Source organism: Protopterus annectens, chromosome 7.part0 (genome assembly GCF_019279795.1).
Source record: "Protopterus annectens isolate FY-2018-M chromosome 7.part0, PAN1.0, whole genome shotgun sequence".
Lineage (NCBI taxonomy): Eukaryota > Metazoa > Chordata > Ceratodontiformes > Protopteridae > Protopterus > Protopterus annectens.
Window position 1 is genome coordinate 936,744,446 of NC_056739.1, and position 25,389 is coordinate 936,769,834.

The following is a 25,389-nucleotide window of genomic DNA, read 5'->3' on the forward strand; positions in this document are numbered from 1 at the left end:
TATTACGTTGTTGAATCGCGGTAATGTTGAACACCAGAAGACCGACACATAAAGCGCGAACTATGGTAACGGTGAACATACAAAACTGCAAAATGTGAAATGTCAAAGTGTGATGGTTGGCCCGTCTGTGGTACAGCTCCGTAAGGTAAGTGTGCGATAGTTACAGACCTTAGGGTTAGGGTGCAGGTTAAGGTAAGTGCATAGATAGGTAATGTATGTAAGGTTTAGTGTAGGGTTAGAAGTAGGGTTTTGTTAACTGTATGTTTGTGGATTATTTGTTTTGTTTGGGTATATGTCTGTAGGGTAAGTGTGCGATAGTTACAGACCTTAGGGTTAGGGTGCGGGTTAAGGTAAGTGCATAGATAGTAATAGGTTCATAGGTTCATACTAGGCTATCTGCCCTGGGGCAATTATAAACCTAGCCCGATTCTGTATGGCTTACGCCACCCCTTGATTTGAGCATACTGTGCCCTTTTTAAGGTTTAGTTTACTGTGCCTCTGTCTAATAGTGACGCGGGAGTAATCCCTGGGACAAACCTACGATCCCCCATCCACTTATCGAGATTATTCTTGAAGAGATTCAGTGAGGTGCTCTGCCTCACATGAACTGGAATTCTGTTCCAGAGCGAAGGGAGCCTCTGGGTTATGAGCCTGTCCCTCCAGCAAGTTCTATTTATTTCTGTGCTGAGGTTCAAGTCCCTCGAGCGTGTGGCTCTAAGGGATTTAGATTTACTGAGGTGGAGCATGTCCATTAATTCTGTATTTGACATAGCTTTGTATGTCAGGCATAGATCACCTCGAAGTAGGCGGTATGCAACTGAGTAGAGCTGGAGTTTTTTTAACCGAGCAGCATATGGCATCTGTTTGAGACCCTTGATCCTCTTGGTGAGATACTTTTGGTTTCTTTCTAATTGCTGCAGGTGTCGGGTAAGGTACATCCCAAAAGGGGCATTGTATTCTATGATGGGCCTGATGAGGGATGAATAAAGGGGCATGATTACCTCTCTTGATCTAGATGTGAAACCCTTCATGATGAGGTGGGCTATGTAGAAGGTCTTTCTAACCACTTTGGCAATGTGGTTTTCAAAGGAGAGATTGCTATCAACTTGGGTCCCCAGGTCCCTAATAACTTTCTCTGTACTTAATGGGTTTCTGCCTATGTGGTAATTTGTGGGCACATTGTTTTTGCCAAAGGGTATGACTATACATTTTTTGGCATTTAGCTTTAAACCATGGCGCTGACACCAGTTATCTGTCTCTGTGAGACCTTTTTGAAGGATGTTTGCGTCAGCTGGAGAGTTGATTATGGTGCCCAGTTTGCAGTCGTCTGCGAACTTGGTGAGCCATAGTCCTCCCACGTTTGCCTGTACCTCGGAAAAGTATATACCGAACAAGAGTGGTCTAGTGTAGTTTTAGAAGTAGTGTAGTGTTAGAAGTAGGGTTTGGTTTGTGTATGTATGTGTTTTATTTATTATGTTTGGGTATGTAGTATGTAGCACGCAGTGGTGTTGGCCAACTATGACGGTTCGAGATTTGAAAATTAGCTGTTTAGGGGGTTCGACATTAGCGGTTCAGGCTTTGTGTGTTGGTGTTTTAGTGTTCGATGTTATTGGGATTCGATAAAGTAATATAGACCCCATGATATAATACTTACTACTTTAAGTCCATGGATATCTGTTTCCATTCATGTACTTCTGTAGTTACAGTATTCAATTGTTTTAATCCTGACAAAGTCAAGCAAACAAAGTCATTTCAGTAATGCATAGTAAAAAATATTGAACCAGCATGGTTACTTAGGAAGAAAGTGATGCTTTTATTTATTTACTTATTTTTCATAAACCAGTTATACTTCTTAACTGAACACTTACCAGTTAAGTAGGCTAGTCCCAGAGCCCTTTATAGCTATGATCCAGGTTTAAAGGTAATAATATTGCAGAGATCAGGTCTAAATTCTACATCTCAAACTGTACGATTAAGTGCAGATTACAAATATGTCACAGAGTGTTTAAAAGAGTTTGGTGCAGTGAAGATTAAATATTGTGTGATGTTTGAAAGAATAACCATTTGAAAGTGCAGGACTCATAATGTGGAGTCTAAATTGCTAAAAATCCAGACTTACATGTATTAACTTTGAGACTGCCATTTCTCAGAATATTCCCTTTTCTCTTTGATATATATAAGTTTAGGGTTTGGGGGCTTGCCCTCCTACAAAAAAAAAAAAAAAGTTTAAAGGAGAAGAGGAATGTTCAATAGTCTAGCAGTTTCCCAAATGTTGCATAGCACAAGTCTGCAGTATTTATTGTTAATCTGGTTCTCAGAATGGTTATGCGTGATGGTCATTTTCATTGTTTTGAAAATATTTTCATTTATTATGTTCAAGAAAGAGACTAGGGAAATGTAATTAGAAATATGGAACATAGTGTTTTGTTTTCTATTTTCATAAGTCAGGTTATTTTGGTTGACTGGGGCATCTGTAGTAAAGGCCTTTTCATTCATAAGTAGGTTAAAGGATGCCTGACTAGGGAGACAGTATGTTTGTATGTTTTAAATAGATCTGTTATTTAGTTTCCCTCTAATCTCTGGGAATTAATTCTGGAAAAGTAACTTGTGTTAAGTACCAGTTATGATTGCAGTGACTGATAACTAGTCAGTTTTGTCAAAAGTGGGTTAGTCTATCATGGCATACTGATAGGCTCCACAACCTGAAAATGCCACTTTTAGATTTATAAATAATTGATTTGCAAAGTGGCCTTTGCTCTATTTGAGGAAAATTTGGCTAGTGACTTGGTATATGGATGTTGATATCTTAATTCATGCTGCTCTTCAGAAGGTATTTGTTTAAATGATCATACAATTGCTTATATAGATTTGTTTACTGAATGAGCATCAATTTCTTGTGGGCCAATTAACAGTAGCTAAGGAGAATGATGTGATTCCTTGAGCGAGGGCATTTATGGATTACTGAATTTGACAGGATTTTTTTTTTTTTTTGCACTTTTGCAGCTGATGATCGGTATCCACAGGTGCATCTCCTCATGGATATGACCTATAAGGCTTCCCTAACTCCTTCAGCCATACTCAGACCTATGCATTGGGACTTGTGAGGAGACTGAATATGTATGGTGTAGCAATAATTAGCTATTATAGGCAGTAAGGTTTCTAGCTGCACTGTGGCCATCAAGAAAAGGGCATCAGTATTGCTAATGTTATGCTGTCCCCATAAAGAAGTCAAAGACAGCTTGTTGCTGATTTATAAGTGAAGACTGTTGACTGAAATGAACTTGCAGGAAAACTCTCAGAGAAAAACAAAATAGCATGTCGAGATAATAGAACAGGGTCAACACAAATAGTAACTGATGAGGAGACATGGGGCAAGTTGATGGATTGTGGGTGGAAATGGTCAAAGTAGAAATGTCATTTCTGTATACCAAGTTATTACAACTTGCATGTTGTATGAGATACTAATTTTGTTTTCCATTTAGTTATTTTTTTTATTAGTGTATAATTTCATCCTGGCAAATCAGTGCCATAGTAGACAACTATTGTTTGGCCGTCTGTGTTATGGATGATGATGGATGCATGCAGTTACTTGTGACCAGTAAGATCAATATTTGTCTTTGAGGCAAAACAGCTGGAATATAATGCACCCCACATGACTTGGCACACAGATGTATCCAACTGTAGACAATAGGAAACGTTTTGCCATTTTATGTAAGGTGATTATGTGCAGGTATTTTTGTTATCTGAAACCGATTTAGTAGTATTTATCAACGATTCAGTAATGTATGCAGACACCGGTGATGAAATATAATTTGTGGTGACATCTTTTTGGACATGTTTCACTCAATGTACATGAGGTCATGTGTCTAATTATCTCAATAAGTTTAGTTTGCAATACATGTATATACAAGTGACATTTGGGAGGTGTAAATCTTACAAAAATATAACTGCTGTGTACTTTTATGCATAACACTTGTGTAGTGGGAAAATAATACAGTAACACACAACTAAAGGGATACAAGCCAGATGCAAGCCTTACAGGACTTCATGATGAGTGGTTTATTTACTTATTTTTGCATCTGACATAATTATTAGCCTTTGCAGAAAACATTCAAGAGACTAGCCCATGGATTCAATAAACTCTATGCAGGAATAGTGCTATTCCTGCACGAAGTGGTTTGTGTCCATGTAGCCTTAGCTTTAACAGCAGCGCACCTTGCATATTCATGAAGGCGCACTGCTGTTAAGGCTAAATGGACACAAACAGTGAATGAGTGCAGGGGGGTGTGTTTAAGTAGTGCATGGACATCGAGCACGTCCCCTGCACTCAGAAAGTGTCGTATAGCACTTTCAAACTGTATTTCAGTGTCAGCAAACACTAAAATGAAATTAAAATGATCATTTCAGTGTCCAGGGAACTGAAATAGCTACAGGAGCAAGAAACAATGCAGGGTGTGTGTGACAGTTTCTGTCACACACCCTCTACATTGTAAAAGTGCCGTAAGGCCATAGCTGTTAACTGTACAGGTTTCTACAGACTGTCCAAATGCGTGCCTTGCATACACCTCTCCCTCCCAGAGCAATAAAACAGTACAAAACCATAAATAATGGGAGGACAAAGCCACAAAAATAGGGGCATGTTTTAAATATTGCACTGACAAACCCGAAAGCTGATAGAATAAAAGGTTTGCAGTAGCACGGATTTCCTGTAGGGTGTGAAGACTGAAACACAAATGTCTGCCATGTGAAAGCACCATACGGCCATACCCCTCAACTATACATGTGTCTGCAGAATTCCCAGATGCCTGTCTCACATACCTGTCAACCTCTTAGAGTAACAAAGCTGTACAAGGCCATAAATAATTAAAAATAATTTTTTCCCCTACTAAGGTATGTTTAAGCATAGCTGAGTGGGTGTGCTCATTATGGCCCTCTGCCCACCATTGCTTAAACACCCCAGGGGAGATGAATCAAAATATACAACTCAAATCCTAATGGTGGGATAGTGTACAGGTTAGAATCCTGGACTTATATGCAGGCATTCACGGTTCGAGTACCAAAACATGCACTTTATTTTTACGTAGGAAAGCAGTGTTCATTTTTTTTTTTGTAAATGATGTAGTAAGTGATATTTGTCAACCAGGGTGGCATAGCTGATCTAAAATGGAAGTGTGAGTGCATATAACATATAAAACCACCCATGTCCCATACAGTATAGTCACACCCCTTGGTAATGTAAAGAAAACACATAGAGGGATGTCATGTAAAGTAAATCATATACACATACTAAATGAAGTCATTCTAATATATCTAAAAATTAAAAATAAGAAATGATTACCAGTGTTCAGCTATGATTAGCTGGTTTAAGCAATGCTTAGATGTGAATGCTAAGCAGCAGTCAGCTCAGCTAAATGGATTTCTGCACTGTTAAGCAGTGCTCAACAATTTCACCTTTAAACATTGCTAAAATCAGCTTAATGGGTTTGCGCACCACTAAGCTGTGCTCAACATTTTCAAAATTGAACAATGACAGCAAAGGCTGGGAATATGTCCTTATTTAAATGGCAGAGGTGGGAATAGAGCCTGTACCTGTTATAGTTCAACCTGTGCAGGAACCATGGCTGGTGTAGGTGAGGGTTCACACTTTAGGGTGCAGCGCTGGTGTATCGTGGAGTCCAGGGTCATGGCTGGACTCCTCATAAGTAACCATGTCAAGAGACTGCTGCAAGGCCAGTACCAGGGCTCACAATATAAAGAGGAGGCCTGGGACCATCTTGCCCATGATCTCACCAGTGCTACTGGCATCCCCCGATCTGGTGACCAGATCCACCACCACTATGCTGAACTAAAGCAGATGAAGGGGGAGCTCGTGGACCAGTGGATCCAAGATGCCAGGTACAACCGCAATTTGTAAGTATCCCAGATATAGATGTACCAAATTCTAGCCTGAGGATGTGATAGACAGGCATGCATAATGTTTATTTTTCTCCCCAACAGCTGCAGCAGAGAGGGCTAGTAACATCAAAGTCCATGCCAACAGACTGGTGAGCAAAAATCTATTTTGCAGTATATTGTGCAAATAACTAAGAAGGAGTACATTGTGTAGTGCTAGTAGGTATACTGTAACTGTGTTAACTGAATAAATAAAGTATGTCCAACTAATATTGATCTGAAATAAACATCTTTAACACAAACTAGAGCTGTAAAACAAGATATAAATGCACTGTGTTAACCTTTGTTTTCCAGATTGTAGTAATTCAAAGGATTAATGCACAGTACACTATCTGTCATGCATGCATCACAAGATTACAAGTTCAGACTGTCTAACCAAGAGACTAATAGGCAGAAACCAGTGAAGCACAAAACAGCAGTTCCCCAGTAGCTCAGTGTGATAAGAAGTAGCTTAGTTGTTATTTTGCACACCAGGACATGGTTCAAATCCAGGGAGTAGTAATAACAAGTGTGCATATCTACACACAAGGAATCAGGAATATATGCAAAAACAGACAGGTAGTGTTAACAGATATTTTCTCCACAGGTTTTACAGGTAAGGAAATGTTGGTAGTAGCTGTATGAAGGATATACTAATAAACTGTGCACAACTGTTCAACTGTCCCACCACATACCTGCAAATGATAGGATAGGTACATATAACATGCACACTTCCCAATGCATGGCTCTCAAGTGTCACACTGTAATGGCTAGTGGTGACTGCTGCCAGTAACCCTGGAGACAGATAGGAAACCAGTTGAAGTATGCCAGTAGCACACTCACATAACAACATTTCAGGGCACCCCTCCTGTGCCAGATATGTAACCATGACATATATGGGTCCCCTCTAGTCATGTACCCAGAGTTGTCACAGTTTGCCCAATACCATTCCAGGCTGACAATTTAATAGGTATGTTTGTGCTACAGAAGCTATGGGCCATAGGTAGATTTAAAGTGAGGGCAGACCCATAGAGTATTGAGCAGTACTGTTCTGGAAAATAGAAACATAAGCAGTTGTTCATGGACTTTTTGTCTCTCCTCCCACCCCTCATCTGCATCAATAAATATTATTCATATACCACGGGTATGTTGTTTTCCAAACCTAATGTTGAGACTTGCATTCTATTATTGTTCATATATTTGATTGGTTGAATGTTAACATACTTTGTTCAAATACCATTGTTGGTAGCCTGTTGCTGTCAATGTTACTGGCATGCTATTACAATGCATACTGTTGCTCCATTTATGCATGTGTTCTGTTTGTTATGCAACTGTTTCAAATCTATTTTATGGGGTTAATTGGAACACAAATGCATGCTGTTATAACTAATCTTGAAATGTGTTGAAACAACATATTTTGTAAAACTCAACACCATAGCACATTTGGAAGGCAGATCCCGGCAGATCCACCTGTCCCCCCTCATCTGGCCATGCCACCGAGCCCCAGCATGTCTGGGCCCCCAACCTGGGACTTCCGCATCCATTGGTCTTGCACCACCTTTGGGTGGAACCACCTCAGGGGATGGGGCCTGTCTCCTCCTGGGAGCAGACACAAACAGGATCCTGTCACCCGCAGTCAGTTCTGGGGTTTGGTGCACAGCACCACCCAAGCAGAGTTGGGTGGGCAGCTGTGCCAGATTGAGGGCAGCCTGGCACATCTCAAGGGTCAGGCCACCCCTCCTGTGCAGCACCCAGCACAGCCACCTTCGGGGTTATGAAAGTGCAGTGGTGAATGCCCATGGGTGGGGATCTCAGTCCCACTGTATCCATTTGGGGGTTCATGGGCTTTGGATTCCCAACCAACCTCCCTGTCAAAGGTATTTACCCCCCTCATGTGTCATATACTGCCCCTGTCTGCTGTCTTGTCTGTCTGCAAATGCAATCTATCCTACCCAACCTACCACCACAAACATACCTACAGGCCTTCCCCAACATCCCACTCTCTCCTTAAAAAAGGGCATCTGTCCCACAAAAAAAAAAAAAAAACATTGCCCCATACATAGCTCTACATTTCACCCCCATGTACAGTGAAACTAATCAATCAACCCACAGATTATTCTGCAAATGTTTGTCGCCAACACCCCTCCCTGTGGGGTGTGTGGCTGTAAATTCCAAATTCTGCACATTATTCACAGCTGTTGATGCAGAGGAAATGTAGAGCTATGGTCCTTTCCTACACCTACAATGCACATCCCTAGCTGCTTTTCCTCATGTTTCGCCCCCTGCTTGCCCCCATTTCAACACTTTCCTAAAACCTTTTTTCTTTTATGAAAATTAGCATGGGTGTAAAAAAACTAACAGGGCTTAACCATCTGTTAGCATTACTAGCTTCACTTACAACTACTTTAATCACTCTGTCTCCATTAGCTCTTGTTCTGCCCAGCAACATAATAATCAGCCTCACCAAGTTTCAAACTCAGGATGCTGTGCACTACAATCACAGCAATGTACAATTGCACATCTGAGCTGTAGGATATAATGCTTTTACAAACATATACATTCTGGTCATTTAACATTGATGAAAAAAGTCATCACTTCCAACTCTGGAATCCAGGACCCTGGGCACTGCAATCAGAGCAACATACCTCTACACCATCTGAGCTGTAGGAATTTGCAATATTTTTACAAACATATCATGAACAATATTAATTTAATATAAGTGGAAATCATATATCTGTAGTACTCATATATATACATATATATATATATATATATTTATATATATATATATATATATATATATATATAAATAGATGCCAATATCTCCTTCTCTCTCTCTCTCATTCTCTCTCTCTCTCGATATATATATATATATATATATATATATATATATATATATATATATACATATGTATATGTATTTCTATTTTATATATATATATATATATATATATATATATATATAGAGAGAGAGAGAGAGAGAGATAACCAACCTCTTATTGCAAGACATCTGCAAAAAGCCCGACAAAGTGGGGGGATAAAGGGCAAACAATAGTGACATCTTAGAAATTTGACTATCATACACTTAGAAGTCTGCTAGAGTGGCATGGTTTGCTTTAACTCATTCACTATGGAGGAACTCAGAAAAAGCTGGCTGCTTAATTCCACCATAGGACCAACAGCGCAGCCTGAGCTCATTTTCAGAACATCCATTTCTAATACCATGCAGAAAACAAATGTTCATAATTCTTTAACTATAAGAGCTAGACTAAAAATGTAAATGTGAAAGGTGTTCAACAGACATTCACCTTTCCAACATTGTAAATGGTGATAGTGCGTATCAAAGTCATTATTAAATATTTGGCAAGGAATGTTGATATTGTGCATATTTTTTTACCTTTTTGGAAAAACAAAGCACAATATCTTGGTCAATGTACCATGTAGACCCATACAATTTGTATTTCATTTGTCTGTATGAATATCAGCTTTAAAATGATGCTTTAACCATTACTGTGTGATGCTCCTTTATGGAGATATTCACAGAAATATGATTAATATAATATTTCTAATAACTGATAAATAAACAAATCATAATATCTCATCACCTCTAACAGACAGAGGCTACATATCAACAAAGACGTGCATCTCAATATCAGCTTCAAGATGATGCATCATTTGTGTCATCACCATGCACCATGCTCCCTTGCAGAGATATGGGCAGAATAATGAGAAGTATTGGAAATGTATAATTTTCATAATCCTACAAGACAAAATAAACTGTGATATCTGTACATGTGTACAGTGCACAGACACAGTTTTTTTTTAATGTTGTAAGGAGTAACACTTTCTTCAAAATGAGGTATTACTTGGCACACTGACATGCTCCCTTGCAAAGTTATTTACCAAAATATGAAAAAATCATAAGTTCCATAACCTAAGTCTGAAACAAACTTTGATATCTGTACATGTGTACAACATATAGGCATGGTTGTTTTACCATGTTGGAACTATGAATACTGTCTTCAAAATGAGGTATTACTTAGCACATCAAAATATGGAAAAAAAATCATAATTTCCATAACCTAAGTCCAAAACAAATGTTGATATCTGTACATGTCTGCAACATACAGGGACAGTTCTTTTATCATGTTGGAACTATCAATACTGTCTTTAAAAGGAGGCATTACTTAGCATATTCAGATGCTCCCTTGCAAAGTTCTTTACCAAAATATGAAAACAAATCATAATTTCCATAACCGTTGTTCTAAAAAAATTGTGTACAGCATTCAGACCCATTTATTTTACCATGTAGACACATATGATTGTAAATATACATATTTTTGGTGTAGCCAACATACTGCTGAATGGATACATGTAAAGAGAAAAAGCAAGGTAAGAACCGTCTCTCCACTAATGAACCCAGGACAGGCATGAGACTTCAGTGGCAGGCAAGGCCATCTGATCTGTCTGATAGCTGTGCTTGCTACACACTCTCAGACAGCTGATACCACTACAGTCTCATGACCACCTTCAGTGTAAGCAGTCTGCCTTACCTATGCATTTTCTCTTTACATATGTCTCTTCAGCAATGGACCTAAGGGATCAAGTTCTGTATTACTAAGTCCTTCCTATCATTTAAACTCTACAAATGCCTGATAAAAGCAGAATAAAAAAAAAGAAGTATTGCAGGATGGTTACTGACATATTAGATTGTACATGGTAGCACTCTCCTGAAACAGTTGTTCTTTCTCAGCATCTTCACCAGCTCCTTTCCACAGTTATTTCCCAAACTCAGAAAAATATATTTTACACAATACATTTCATAATAGAGTTTTACTTACGATACTGCTCCTACTTGGTCATGGGTGTTTTCCATTCTTCTCATAAGCTGCATGTTACCAATCCTGCATAGCTCTCCTCACGCCATTGTAGAGGTCAGTCAAGAACAACAGAATGCCCTTCTCAGTTAGTTGAACGCCAACCCTTCTGAACAGGTAAACATCTTCTTCGGTGATGCTGTCAAGGCAGATTGTTGATCCATAGACTCTGTGCATCAAGCCATGCAGGAACTCATTCTGTAAATGTCTGGCCTTGTACACTGCCTGTTCACTGTTTGCTGTTTTCCATATCTGGTGAGGAATTATGATGTCAGATCACACAAAATGACAATGTGGCCACCATGACTGCAGGTTTCAAAAATTGTTCTGATTTCAAACTGTAGCCTTCCAAGTGGGTGCATGATGACATCATTCCCTCCAAAGTTCAGCACCAGAATGTCAGGCTCAGGGTAGATCGAGCACTTCCCTCCAACAGCCACAGGAGTCTGCTCCAATGCATACCTCTTCTTGCAATCCAGTATACCTTCACACTAGATGCAGAGAAGCTCAAGTTGTAGTGGTTTTCACTTCTGGAAGCATGGCTGGCAGCCCAGTGAATGTAGACATGGCCACACACCCACACTCTCACTTGTCATTCTCCTGCTCATGAAGCCATGTCACTGTCACAAGGTGGGCATACCTACACAGGAAAGAAATGCAAACAGGTTACTACTGATGTTTGAGAGATGTATTGGAAGACTACACATGTATGTATATCAATAATATTACTTTCCTCCTCTGGAGGCCAGATCCAATTTGTAATGAGTAAGAAAGGTATGGTACATATATGGCATCCGTGGAAACTCAATAATGAAATACTGCAGAGATAACCTTGGCTCTAGTTGAAAGGTGCTGGCAATGGTTTAGATAATTTAATGCATACATACTTATACATGCACGTATATATACAGGGAAAAAATCCAGTTTGAAATTCAAAATTCTAACATTTTTAATAAACTTAGAAAAACCATACCACATAGTGGTCTGTGCATTCATAAATGTGATAATGACCTCTGCTTGTGTGAATAACAGTGGCAGCCGCTGAGAGTTTCACCTGACAAGTGAGAATGACTGAGTGTTACACTGTAACTGCAGTTACTGTTCAAATGTGATAATGACCTGCATTTCATTACTGCAAGATTCTGCATGTTCAGACAAAGGTGATAACTGCTGAACAAAACCTGCTGATTAGGCATTCATTATATTCCTGATGCAGGTGTTGTGTAACATGGAGTCACTGTCATCTGTTAGGAGAAGACCAGAGTAATTCACTAAAGGCAGTATAACCCTTATATATTACTGAGCCCTTCCTCCTACCTAAATTCCACACATGACTGACAGAACCATGCATATTGCCCAAAATATATGGTAGCTCCGTGCCAGTACTAGTCCACAAGTAATAGCATTGATCTCAATGAGACAACCACTCAGTAGAATCAGAAACAGAAATAAAATCAGGAAGTGTCTAATTCATATGCTTGAGTGGCGTAACAATTAATCCAACCTGGAGTCATTTATTGTATCCCACCTAACCATCCCTGTCATTAGAGCAAGACACATAAGCTAAAAAAAGCAGAAATATTGTATAAAATATCTGGCTGAGTACTGCCAGAAAATCAGCAACCCCCCCCCCCAAACAAAACAAATGTACTAGAAAAAAATTACAAGTCCAACAGTTTATTCCCCTCATTGTCTTACAAGGAACCCCTACAATAAAATGTTGACGCATGCACAAGCACCAGAATTCAATATTTCCCCAAATGACCTTTCAGTAACAGTTCCTGGTATGAACATGCACCAAAATAAAAAATTCACCCATGGGACCCCTACAATAATAGCAGAAGGTTATCATAGTAACGGATTATCATGGACCTCATTAACAAGGACATTGGCAACCTCAAAACATTTGATCCCACACAGTTTGGCTTCATTTCAGCAGTCTGACCATGTATACACAATCACATCCCTGATGCACAATGAAACATTTCCCCAAGCAACCTCTTCATCAATATGTCCAGGTATACACATGCACCAGCATGAGACATTCTCCCAAGCAACTACTTCAGTAAAATATTGAGGTATGCACAATCACCAAAATGAAACATTTCACCAAATGACCCTTCAGTAACATTTGCTATTATGTGGAACCACCAAATGAAGCATTCCCTCAAGTGACCTGTTCAATGATATGAGGCATGCACATGTGCCAGAATGAAATCTTTCATCAGATGACCCTTCAGTAACATTTACTGGTATGTACATGCACCAAAACGAAACATGGACTTAATCTAATCGCACCTGTAATGCAATTTCATGCCAAACACCAAGCTTGAATTTCTCATAAGTTACTTTGCATGGAACAGCTGAGCCAATATCTTTCCCTAAAACATTTTATATGTTCATTGACTACAATACAAATAAATTGAATTCCTTGATAAGAATCAGCAGTGATCATATTTTGGCATACAAACAAAAATGGATGAGCGAAGCACAAAAGCTTAAAGCTATAATTATCATAATATTCCAACAATTAGTGCTGATGTTTAAACCTGAAAGGCTATCATTGACAGAACAATGATCTTTAACAAATGTCAAATGAAATAAAATAATTACAATAATCTTTAATAATTACATTATTAAATCATTATATTCACCAAGTGGGACTTTTCACCATAATGTATTTATTTATGTATTTGTATGTTAACCATGGTGGAGCACTACCTAATTACGTGAGTTGGCCTACAATGCCCAAGTCAGGTATTATAGAAAATGCCTTAGCCAATAAAAGGTAGACAGTATACACTTTTACCTTTGTCCATTGCTTTGGTGAATTGAAGCATTCGCCCATTTGCAGTATGTACGAGGACCAACATGAACCATTTCCATGAATGACCCTTCTGTAACAGTTGCTAGTATGTGCAATCACCAAAATGAGACATTCACCCAAATGACCCCTACAATAAAATGTTGCAGTATACATAAACACCAGAATGAAATATTGCCCCAAATGACCCTTTAGTAACAGTTCCTGGTATGAACATGCACAGAATTGGAGCAGTTACCCAAGGGAACCCTACATTATGAAGTGGGCATCTGCCAGCTATTGCCCCCAAATGGATGGAGGGCTGGTAGAGCGTAGTCCCCTATGATCATAGAATGGTATGGCAAAGCTATCCAATGCTGTGTCTCACAGACAAATAAGTGAAAATAGCTATCATAGCACAGGAACATAAATGTTTTTGGCCTGCATTTGTCACATGCGCTCTGCAATTTACTCAAGGTGCAATAGTCAGAAATCTTCCCTACAGTACTGCAAGGTCACAAAATAGATGACAGGGAGTAACATGGTAACATGTTTCTTCAATGGTCACATAAAGTAACAATGTAGAAAATATTCATGTCAATGTGCTGACAATTATTTTCAGTGTAATGTACTTAATACAGATGGCACAAGTGCAAATATCATTGATAGACTGGGAGACTGAGACAGTTGTATTAAAAAAGATTTCATGGTTCTAGTATGAAACACCACTTCCTGAAAGTCGACATGTTAAAAGCACAACAAAGAAAATGCCCAAAAGTCAGAACGAAAAAATCCTTAGTTATTTTTTGCAAGCCTCCCACAACCCCCTACTCCAAACTTATATATACTAACTCCATAATTGCACTAAACTCCAAAAAGGGAGAAATCTGCCAAATGAGTAAATCGTTGCTGGTGTACACTTAGAAACAGCACCAGCAATGATTTCCTGTGGGAAGTAGCATACAGCATATAGTGTTCATATATATATTTTTTTTGCATGCATCTGATGTGTGATTAATTTCTCCTCCAGCATGTGTAGGGGGAGACCATTTTTGTTTTACCAGCAACACTGTTCATACCAACTACAGTGGCATTATGGTTCTACTGTTCTACTGCTCAATAACTTAGTGGACACTGATATCTTTCAGTAGACTGTAATAAAATACACCCTGATCAACCAAATAAAAAAATATTTACAGCAGTCAATAATGTTCTTGCACCATTTTAGCTATGCATGGTAATCCTTACCCAAACTCTATCCCTAACTCTATGTCTTATCTAAGAAAAACCCTTTTGTAACACAACCACAACACAATATAGCTCTGACACCCACTATATGCAAATAATCATGCAAAGCACTAACTCTATCCACTTATGTAACCCTTGCACTTGCCATAACCTGCAAACACTCTAAATTTCTAGAACAGGTCACTGACATTTCTGCCCACTTACAAGAATGCCAAAAGTTAACTAGCACAACTAAAAATTAAACAACCCAAGGTAACAAAAACAGAGACAGATTTAAAAAAAGAAAACAAAAAAAAAAAAAAAAAAAGAGAGAAACTTGAGCACCATTTCTTTGAAGAAAATGCATAGGCTACTATTCTCTACCTTCATAAAAACAAGCAATACAAAAGATGCAAAAGTCTTAATAGCTTAACACTTGCACCAACTGGTGCACAGGAATCTGACAGCACAGCTACATCCACTGACCTGTAATATGCAAGTTAACCATGCTGCAGTTATTCATTAAAATATGTTTAAAGAAATACAAGCAACTATCCTCCAAATAAACTTCCATGCATTTTAAAATGGTTCATTATAGAAATTACGTGACTTACCAAACAGACATGCTGGACAAAAAGACTCAAGCAAAACAACCAAAAGCTATAGGAACACTTTTACAAGTACATCACTGCGGAAAAACATAGCAAGCAGAGAGGCAGACCCCAGCAGACATTACAAGTGGGCTAAATATACCTTGCTGCAAGGAACAAACCATGACTCTGGACTCCCATTAGTACATTTGCTACAAAAGATAAGCCATAACAGTCGACAAGAATCAGAATAAACATTTCAGCCAAAACCTATGGAGCAGGGCCAAATTCAACACACTCCTGAAAACAAATGATGTTTATGTAACCAGTCAAACAGAATACCACAGTTTAGGAGACCCTAATATGGTATCCATTGATATCTGTTTCGGGAGTTAACCATTATTGCAGATTCCACTATTACTCAGCTGTGTCCTCAACTGACCCCCTCCCACTGCCGATACAGCGAGAGGAAAATACGTCCTAAACTGAAAAATTGCCACAGATCAGTGTACTTCGAGACAAATCAGTTATTAGAAAAGTAACTTTTTACGGAGATAGACTATACATGAACAAAATATGCATTTCTTCTGTATGCAGGTGACAGCGATCTAAAAGGAAAGCATTTTTGATGTGATAAGCAGGCAGGGGGACATTATACCCTAGCAAGCTGCTGTGGGCAAGTTTATTGGCAGTCAGTTACATATTTTTGCAAGACGTGGATGGCAACTATAGTAAAAGCATGGAAAAAGACAACAACAACCACAGTATCTTCTAAAAGAAAGACAAATGTGTATAATAACAGAGGGCTGTTAGTACTTGCAAATCACTATGCTACTAGCAACTTTAGCAAATGAATGCAACACTCCCCCAAACCCTGATCTGACCCTGATCACAAACTATAACAGAAGAAAAAAATGCCCACTTTTAAAGCATAACTCACACCAAAGAAATATTAATTTAGCATTCGTGTACATACTTTTTAGTGGTTCCGTACCCATAGGAAATTAGACTGATTACCAAAGTTCAGGAAAGGGCTTTGCTAAGCAATTGCATTTTTTTTAAACTAAAGGCTGTCCATCGCTAGAAAAACTAATGAAGGGAAAACAACAGAAAATTAAGTTGTGGGTGGAGATGTTACACAAGTGGTGGCTTGGATTGCAAGAATCCGATTGGCTGCCACCACTTGCTTTATCAAAAACTTCTTAACCGGATTTTCAGATAAAAGTTGAATGTGACCTAAATGTAAAAACATGCTGAATTGTAACTACGTAAGGTAAATTACAAGCTCAGTTATGATTTCAGCATGTTTTACATTAAGCACAACTCCACAACAGTTTCTCGTGCTTGTGGAAGGCACTCGGGGGGTAAAAACTTGCAATTTATATCTTCTCATGGCACACTCGGATGTAAGCACAGAGGCACCATGAGAAGGTACTCAGGGTTAATGAGCTAGCATACAATTCCAGATAGATTCCAGATCTGAAACAAATGAATGTCATTATTTACTGATGTCAATGCTCACATCATCCCAGTAATTTCTCAGAAATCCACAACGGTTATGGGCAACAGACCAAACATATGAGCCATGCATCTGGACAGTGTCTAGACATCTGGACAGTGGAAAAGTATGACCGCAGTCCTGTAACAGAATGGAAAACCCGTGACAGCTGCCAACCATGTCACCCAGGACCTTCTGATCCACAATACAACCAACACGACACTACCCCAAATCAGCTCTGGGCAATTACCCATGTATTTCCAAATATATCATGCACTACAGGGATGGAATTGTAGGGAAAAGCAGATAGTGGTGCAAAAATGTTCACCCCCTCAACCATTAGCGCCACAATCACAGCAACATACCAGTACCCCAAATGAACTTTAGAGTAGAACAACTGTTTGAACAATATATCCTGATTGCCAGTCACACACTACACTGACATATACTGTCCCAACTCACAGTGTCCATGGAATGGTGAGGTATTACAGAACATTTCTTAGTCTGCCTCTACAAACATACACACTCGATTGACCACCATCAGCCATAGCAGTCTGCACAGTCAAATAGAAAAAGGATCTATGACACTCACATCTGCTACTCTCCCTACTCAGCCAACCAAACATCTACACACAACACTGCTACACAATCTTGGCAGTCTGTTCACAATGGCCAGAAATACATAACTCTCATATGTACAGATTTCCACAGAATGTCCAGGGTGTGAGACCATATTCATGGCCACTGCCACATACCACTTCCAGGAGTCTACTAAGTCAATGGGATTATACCAGGAGTGCAGTCACTAAATAATGATATAACGGTTTACCTTTATGTGTGCGTATTGCACACGGGTAAACAGCAATTGTCCGAAAGGCAGTTTGCAAAGTTTGCAAATGGCGAACGGAAAAAGGTTCGAATGTGCAATGAGCGATTACACAGTGACATTCGTTCATTGCACATTCAACATTTTGGGGCAGATTGCACTTTAGTGAGGATTGGAAAATGGTCCCTTTCCCCACTGTAGTGTGATCTCGGAGTTAGAATATTAAAGTAGGGGGGTGTGGGGAGCGCAGCCCCTTACATGGGGCGTGCAGGGGGGCTTGCCCCCTGCTTTACACTTCATTAGATTTTTTTTCAACATTAATGTTCGAAAATCAGCAAATCTGCTTTTCGATTTGCTGATTTTTGAACATTTAGAATTGTTGCTGTTTACATTTTCGTGGTTACGATTCACTCATATGAGCAATCGTGCCACTGTGATTTGACTTTGTAAAGGTAAACTGATATAACATACCTCTGAACCTCTTTTACTACAAGACATCTGGACAAAGCATGACATACTTGGGGGAAAGGGGGCTGGAAAGAGGGACATATCTCACATAATGGTGTTACAAATTGAAACAGTTGCTGGTATCACAGGCTTTGTAGTAACATAAAATCCCTGAAGGATATGATGTCTGAAACACCAATGATGTCAACAGTTACTGACTACAATCATCACATTATCCTACTGATTCCACAAAAACAGACATTGTCTGAGGAACAGACCAAACATAACAGGCAAACCTCTGGGCAGTCTGTGGATATCAGGATAGTTGAGAGGTATGTCGCAGACATATTACTGTCAGATGTCAAGTCACACAGAAAATCCATGTCCAGACGAACCCTGTTAATCTAGCAACCTTCTATGTGTATAACAGCACTACTGACTTACAATCTGTTCCCAATTCTGGAACTTTGTTCCCCATGTTGTTGGGCTGTCTCCACATGTCCTGTCCTGAGAGGTATTCCCACCTACTGTCTGCGAAGCTGTAGCCCCCACACCTCCATAATGTCCTCCACACATTCAAGGAAAAGGTTCAAGGCCCACATGAAGGACATAATTATAGCACTGTGTTGCTATGGCATTGACAAATGGAAAGGCAACACAGCTGCTCTGGATGCAAGTAGCAAGTGGGAGTCACCGATTGGTGCACAGACCATCACCTGCTCATGAGCAGTACCTACAAAAGGCAAGCTGCTGCCTATGTAACACAGGTCTCAACCCATCTACAAAAAGACAGACTGCAACTACACAAACCCAACCATTTGCATTGTTGTGAGGAAACTCTTCAGCACTATAACAGGTATGTCAATCATGTAAGCTTGTAATGGAATGCAGAAGGGGGATACAATAATGTCAAATGGGACATTAAACACTAGGCCATAAGGCCTGCTGGACTTGCATTCTGCTGTCTGGCACCTATGGCCATTCCTGCTTACCCTGTCTGCATTGACATGGAGCACATTTTTGGCCCCTGAGTCACCCCAGCAAAGGTTAGCTCATGTATGACTACTACTGGCATGTCTGTAGTCCAATACTGAGCATGTCACAGCTAGCCCAGCTACCTGGGATGTTGTAATATTCATATGTCACCTGTGAATGCTACTCTGATACATATGCTTGTCTTACAAATGTAAGAGATGTATATAGGGTATGTGCATGTTACACAACAGGTGCAGATGTGTGTGTTGAACTGTATGTGATAAACCAAGCCAATACCTGACAACTGTCCAGAGTTCTGCAGACTGACCATGCCTGCCTCATATTTGTAGTCAATGCCTCAGACAGTTGTGTATTGTCTGGCACATCACTGGCAGCCCATTAAAAACTGAAGTCATAACATATTAGCATACATTTGATTGTCAGATGTCATATCCTATAGAGTAGACCTGTGAATGCGACACCGTCTTTGCTGGCAGCTAAGTGTGTTTCAGCTAGATTCATAAATTGACACTGTTTACTGGCCTTTGCCCACCACTGATGTGTGCCTTTGTGCAGATGTCTTACTCTAACAGGAGCTAGGTTTCTTACCATGAAACCTATGTCAATGCAAGCGTACCTTGTCCTGTAGGATGCCGACATTTATGCAGTCACTGACACCTGCTTTGTAGCCGTGGAGAGCACACTGATATTGCCAGGTCACTCATCCCATCATACGTTTAGACCCCAGATGAAGGCCTGCAAACCCACAGGATGTAGACTGTTGAACATTAGCATACACATACACACCTCCAGGCTGGCCAAACAGTATGACACATGGGTGGCATCCTGAGTGCAGTTAACAGCTGACAAAACACCTACTCAAATCTTAGCTAGCCACAGGCCTCCAACCATGACTATGGACACCCACTACACCTATTGGATTCTGCTGGACTCTGTCAGGATTCAATAATCTACCATGCTCTTGGGTGACTTCAAATACCCAACCATAGTGTGCATGCCCTATGCCACCTGAACATGAATGCACATAGCTTCCACGGCTTTGTCAATGGCAATGCAGTGGATCAGCTGATCAACACTCCTACGACAGGTGGAAATATCCTGTACCTGATCCTAACCAACATGAGAAGCCACTGTAGCACTCCTACAGTGCCATCTTTCTTGGCAATATCTGACCACATAGCCATCACTGTTCAGGTCACCATCTCCCCTGCTCCCTCTTACAGTGTCAAACAGAGTGAACTGTACACAAATGACTAGAAATCCCCTCAGAGCTAGTAGAAGTAGCTGTACAACCACCGTCCCATTTGTTGGAACTAGCAGCAGTGTCCAGGCCAACACCACAATACTATGTGGGCACCTATACAGCTGTATGGACTCAGCAATACCTGACAGGTCATCATCATCTCCCTCAAGGTAGGGAAAATGCCTGTGGTGGACAGCAGCAATACACAAATAGCATAATAGGTGAAAACAATTGCTGGATGGGCCAAGAAGGAACAGGTGCCTCATTGGAAGCAATGTCACCTTGGTCTGTACAAGCAAATAATGGCACAGGTGATGTACCCTAAGGCTATCTTTAAGTGCAAATTGGGCACATCCTCCAAGGCCAATCACTAGGCCTTCCACACATGTGTCTGCAATTCCAGAGGCAACATACAAATCTGCTATGTAGTGGTGGTCAGTAACACCACAAACACATATGGCATAGATATAGGCAACCAGCTGCAGATAGGTGAAGTGTAAACATCACCCCCCCCCTGTCCCCCCATTGGTACACATGTACATGTACAGCACCTGTGGCCCTCCCCTCATCATCAGGAAGCAGGTCTGTAATGCTCTCTCAAAGGCAACACACAGAGGTCTCCATAGGCCTGATACCATCCTTGGCTGCACCCTACATGAACACAGGCATGGGTTCTCAGATCCATTCCATACTGTAGTCAACCACAGCCTGAGCACCAATGTCATCCCATTCACACAGAGGACAGCCACTGCCATCCCTATACACAAAGGCAGAGCAATCCACCAACCCAGCCAATATTATGCACATCAGCCTAACTAGCCTGCTCTGCAAGGGTATGTTAGTCAGTATCAAGGACATTATGAACAGGGACATTGGCAACATCGAAATGCCTGGGCCCACACACCATGATATTGTCAAAGGCAGATCAGGCCTGTTAAACCTGGTTGACCTCTCTGAAGTGGTCAACAAACACAGGGACGAGGGGAAGATTAAGAGCAATGCCTACCTTCACCTAGCCCAATCCTCTCACATTAATCGCCAGGAGGACAGGATACATATGCCTATACAGCTAGGCACCAAGCTGTAGGTTACCAGATGGGTAGATAACTGGCCCAATGATAGTATCCACTCAGCCAAAGTAGTATACCCCACCTCTAGTAGTAGATTCTTCCACATCGGTGTACCACAAGAATCAGTCTGGGAGCCTCTACTGTTTGAGATATACATATCTGAGGTACAGGACAAAAGCAGTGGTCTGTGGCTGACCAGGTGTACAGATGCTTGCAAGCTGGTCATTGTCTTACATTCCCCTACTGATGTGAGCATCACCCAAGAGGCAGGTCTATATTATAAAGTTAGACAAGCAAAATGTTGACTTACCCTTAATCGACCCTTATTTGTTGAAGCTGCACAACATCGAATGGCCAAATCACCAATTTCTTTCTATGGGAAAGAAATCAGTAGCCCAACCAAGCACACCACATCAAAACAAACATTATTTTGTGCAGCTTCAACAAATATGGGTCAATTAAAGGTGAGTCAACATTCTGCTTCTTCATGCAAATGATATAGACCCTAAGAGGCACTCACCGAATTACTGACTGGTGCAAGAAGCATTACTGCAAACTGAATGCCAGGAGAGGTATCGTTTCCTCTGCTGTGGCAGATGTCATCCACACTAAGTATGACAGTAATAATATACTGAGCATGCAATCAGGTGTGAGGCAACTTGTGCACTGAGGTTGGTAGCAACCTGACAGTTTCCCACTATGTGGGCACCATTGTATGGAAGGTTGTCTACATGGCCCACCTCACAAATGTGGATATGTCATCCAGGAACTGGGAGGCCACAACATCCCTGTACTCCACCCTTACCAGATGCACTACCAAGTACAATGGCTCCTTTGGCATGTACCTTGCCAAGCAAATGCAGCAGTGGCAGAGACCACAGAGGCTCCTAACCAGGCAATTCTAGGGTCTGCAACACATACCCTATACAGGTAGGTTGAAAGCCCTGTCCCTCTACTCAGTCTCATACAGACTGATCATAGGTGACCTGTGTCTGGCATACAAGGCCATGTCCAAACCAGCCTTGATGACATTTCTGCATATCTGTAAGACATATTGCCCTCAAACATCATGCACACAAGATCCCCACCTGGCCTGTGACATGTATTGTACTTGTTGGCAGGATAGTGTGGTGTCCCACACAATACACTGTCTGTAAAATACACTCTCTCCCCATCTCTAGCAAAGTACTTGCATAGCCCTCTGGAAGAGGAAGCTGGACTACTGCATGGGAAATGGATGAGACACCCCTGGGATCCTGTGTGTTTCCCAGATGGACAGGGGAAACTGGTGTTGGCTTGAAAGGGGCATGGGCAAAAGTCTGGGCCAGGCTTATGAGGGCATCAAGGTCAATAGCCTGGTATCATCTTATGAGTCTATGCACCTAGCTTTTTACATGTCTCCTGTATGGATTGTAGACTGTCCTGCAATGTTGTGTAAATAAATCTCTGTGAGTCTGTACTGAGTATGTACTGCAGTGATAGTGTATAGTCCTGTCCCCTCATCAGTTATCATCACATATCTTTACACCTTGTCAGTGTGTGTGGTCTGCATAGCAGTACATCAGCTCTTACAGTACATGCATATGCACTTGGTGACACTGTATAGCTCACTCCAATAGCCTTGGTCTTGCCCACAATTACCACTCTGCTACTAGGCCCATCACACAGTAAGATTTGTCACCTTTTGCTGTGGGCCGGACAGTAGCAGTGGTAGAGATGGATTGCAGCAGGCAGAACTACCATAAGCAACAACAACAACTGGAACTCAAAGTAGAATAACAGCACGACACAGAAACAGCGACCAGGATCCAAAAAACAGATTTATTGTCTTCACACTCTAGCGCCTCGGCCACTGTAAGCCTTCAAGGAGTAAAGCATCAGTAACAGAACACAGTTTATATAATCACACAATGTCGTGCTGTTAGAACTACCATAAGGTCTGCTCTGTAGGGCCTATAGGTATCACAGCTGTGCCAGACTGTACCAGGAGTGTGTGTGTGTGTATGTGTGTGTGTGTGTGTGTGTGTGTGTGTGTGTGTGTGTGTGTGTGTGTGTGTGTGTGTGTGTGTGTGTGTGTGTGTGTGTGTGTGTGTGTGTGTGTGTGTGTGCATGTGTGTGTGTGTGTGTGTGTGTGCGCGTGTGTGTGTGTGTGTGTGTGTGTGTGTGTGTGTGTGTGTGTGTGTGTGTGTGTATACCAGCCAACTTTATAAGGCAGGTATTAATTTACATATGTTGACTTCCCCTCACAGGTGGTGATAGTGGTTGTGGTCCATCCTACATGGAACCCGATGCCACTGTCTCTGCAGACTCTGACAATGATGATAGTCATAGTGAGGCACAGGTGGGGTTGTCAGGGACTAAACCTATGCCATCGGCTGATGTCCCACTGTTGTCCACAACATCCCCACACAGAGTCATGATGCCCACACATACCCCATCCCTAGTGGCAACAGATAATGGACAGTTGGTGGATGGTGGCATGGAACAGGCTAGTGCAGTGACTATGGCAAGTGTGAGTGTAGATATTTGCCATAGCCGGAGTGCAGGCAAGGTTCCAGATTGGCGGATGGACAAGGGTGCTTGCAGGAGGACTGCTGCCTGCCCAGCATCTGTTGCAAGTGCCACAGCAGGTGTCACCAGACACATGTTTCGAGCTGTCATGGAGGCACAGACAAATACTGACCACAACACCAGACAAAAATTCAGGGTCTTGGATGCATATCTTCCGGTGTCCATGGCCACCTACAAGACCTTGTTGAGGCCACATGTGAGAATACTGAGAGCAAGAATAGACAGTGGGGTGAGACCATGGCACTCCTCGACCATGCAATGCCTGTACTGGAGTGTGTGGTGGGAGATGGATTACAGCCATGTGGACATAGTTCAGCACAATGATCAGCTGAGGGTCTACAGGACATTGCACTTTCACACGGCAGCAGTGGCAGTATTACCAGCATTACTAAAGGGGGGGTTGCTGTCCACACCACAACACAGCAGGCCATGGGCATGTGGTCCTGGCTGGTCCTGTCATGGGCACGGATCTAGCAGACAGCAGTCACCATTGGGGAGTAATACTGCAACTGGCATTGGGCCTGATGGTGCCAGTGAGACACCTGCCAGGACCAGCTCACGTGTCTGTGGCCAGAGATGATGAACTGTACAACCTGCCATGTACGGTCCACAACTGTCCAACATACCCCTGTGTAGGGCATTCACATGGCGTGACTGTGTACATACAAACACACACATCTCCATCACAGCCAGGTCACCTCCCCACACACACACCACCCCTGCATTGCCCATTCATAGAATACCCATCCAAACACACACATGATGCCAACCATTTGGCCCAGCCTAGGCTTCTTGCAAACCTGCACAACACCCTGTGCATATGATGATACCTGTGCCACATCCCTGTCATCCATATCACTGATGTAGGGACATGCTAATATGGTTCTGATGCACAGGGAGAATTAAGTACAGTTTAGCTATGTAATGCTGTGTAAGGTGCTGTCTGCTGGCATTTGTAATGGGTACACTGCACAGTGTGTGTACCTTTTCAGCCATGATGCATAATTGGTGTTTGTAATGCTGACTGAATGTAGTCTCACTTGTTGTATTCTATTTGTGTTCTAGGTGTCTGCATGTCAGCAGGATGTGGCCCTGCAGACATTGCTAATGATGGGTATGGCAGAGTGATAACACATCAACTGTGTCATAGCAGAGATACAGCTGTATATGTGCACATTTACCAGGTCTGTGTAAGAGTTATTGCATGTGTGACAGAGCTTATAGGACCGAGGGGTGTATACAGGTAATTCTATGGTGGTTGGCATCAGCAGCTCTTGTAAAGTGAACAATGGTAAGTGTAGTGGGTGGAA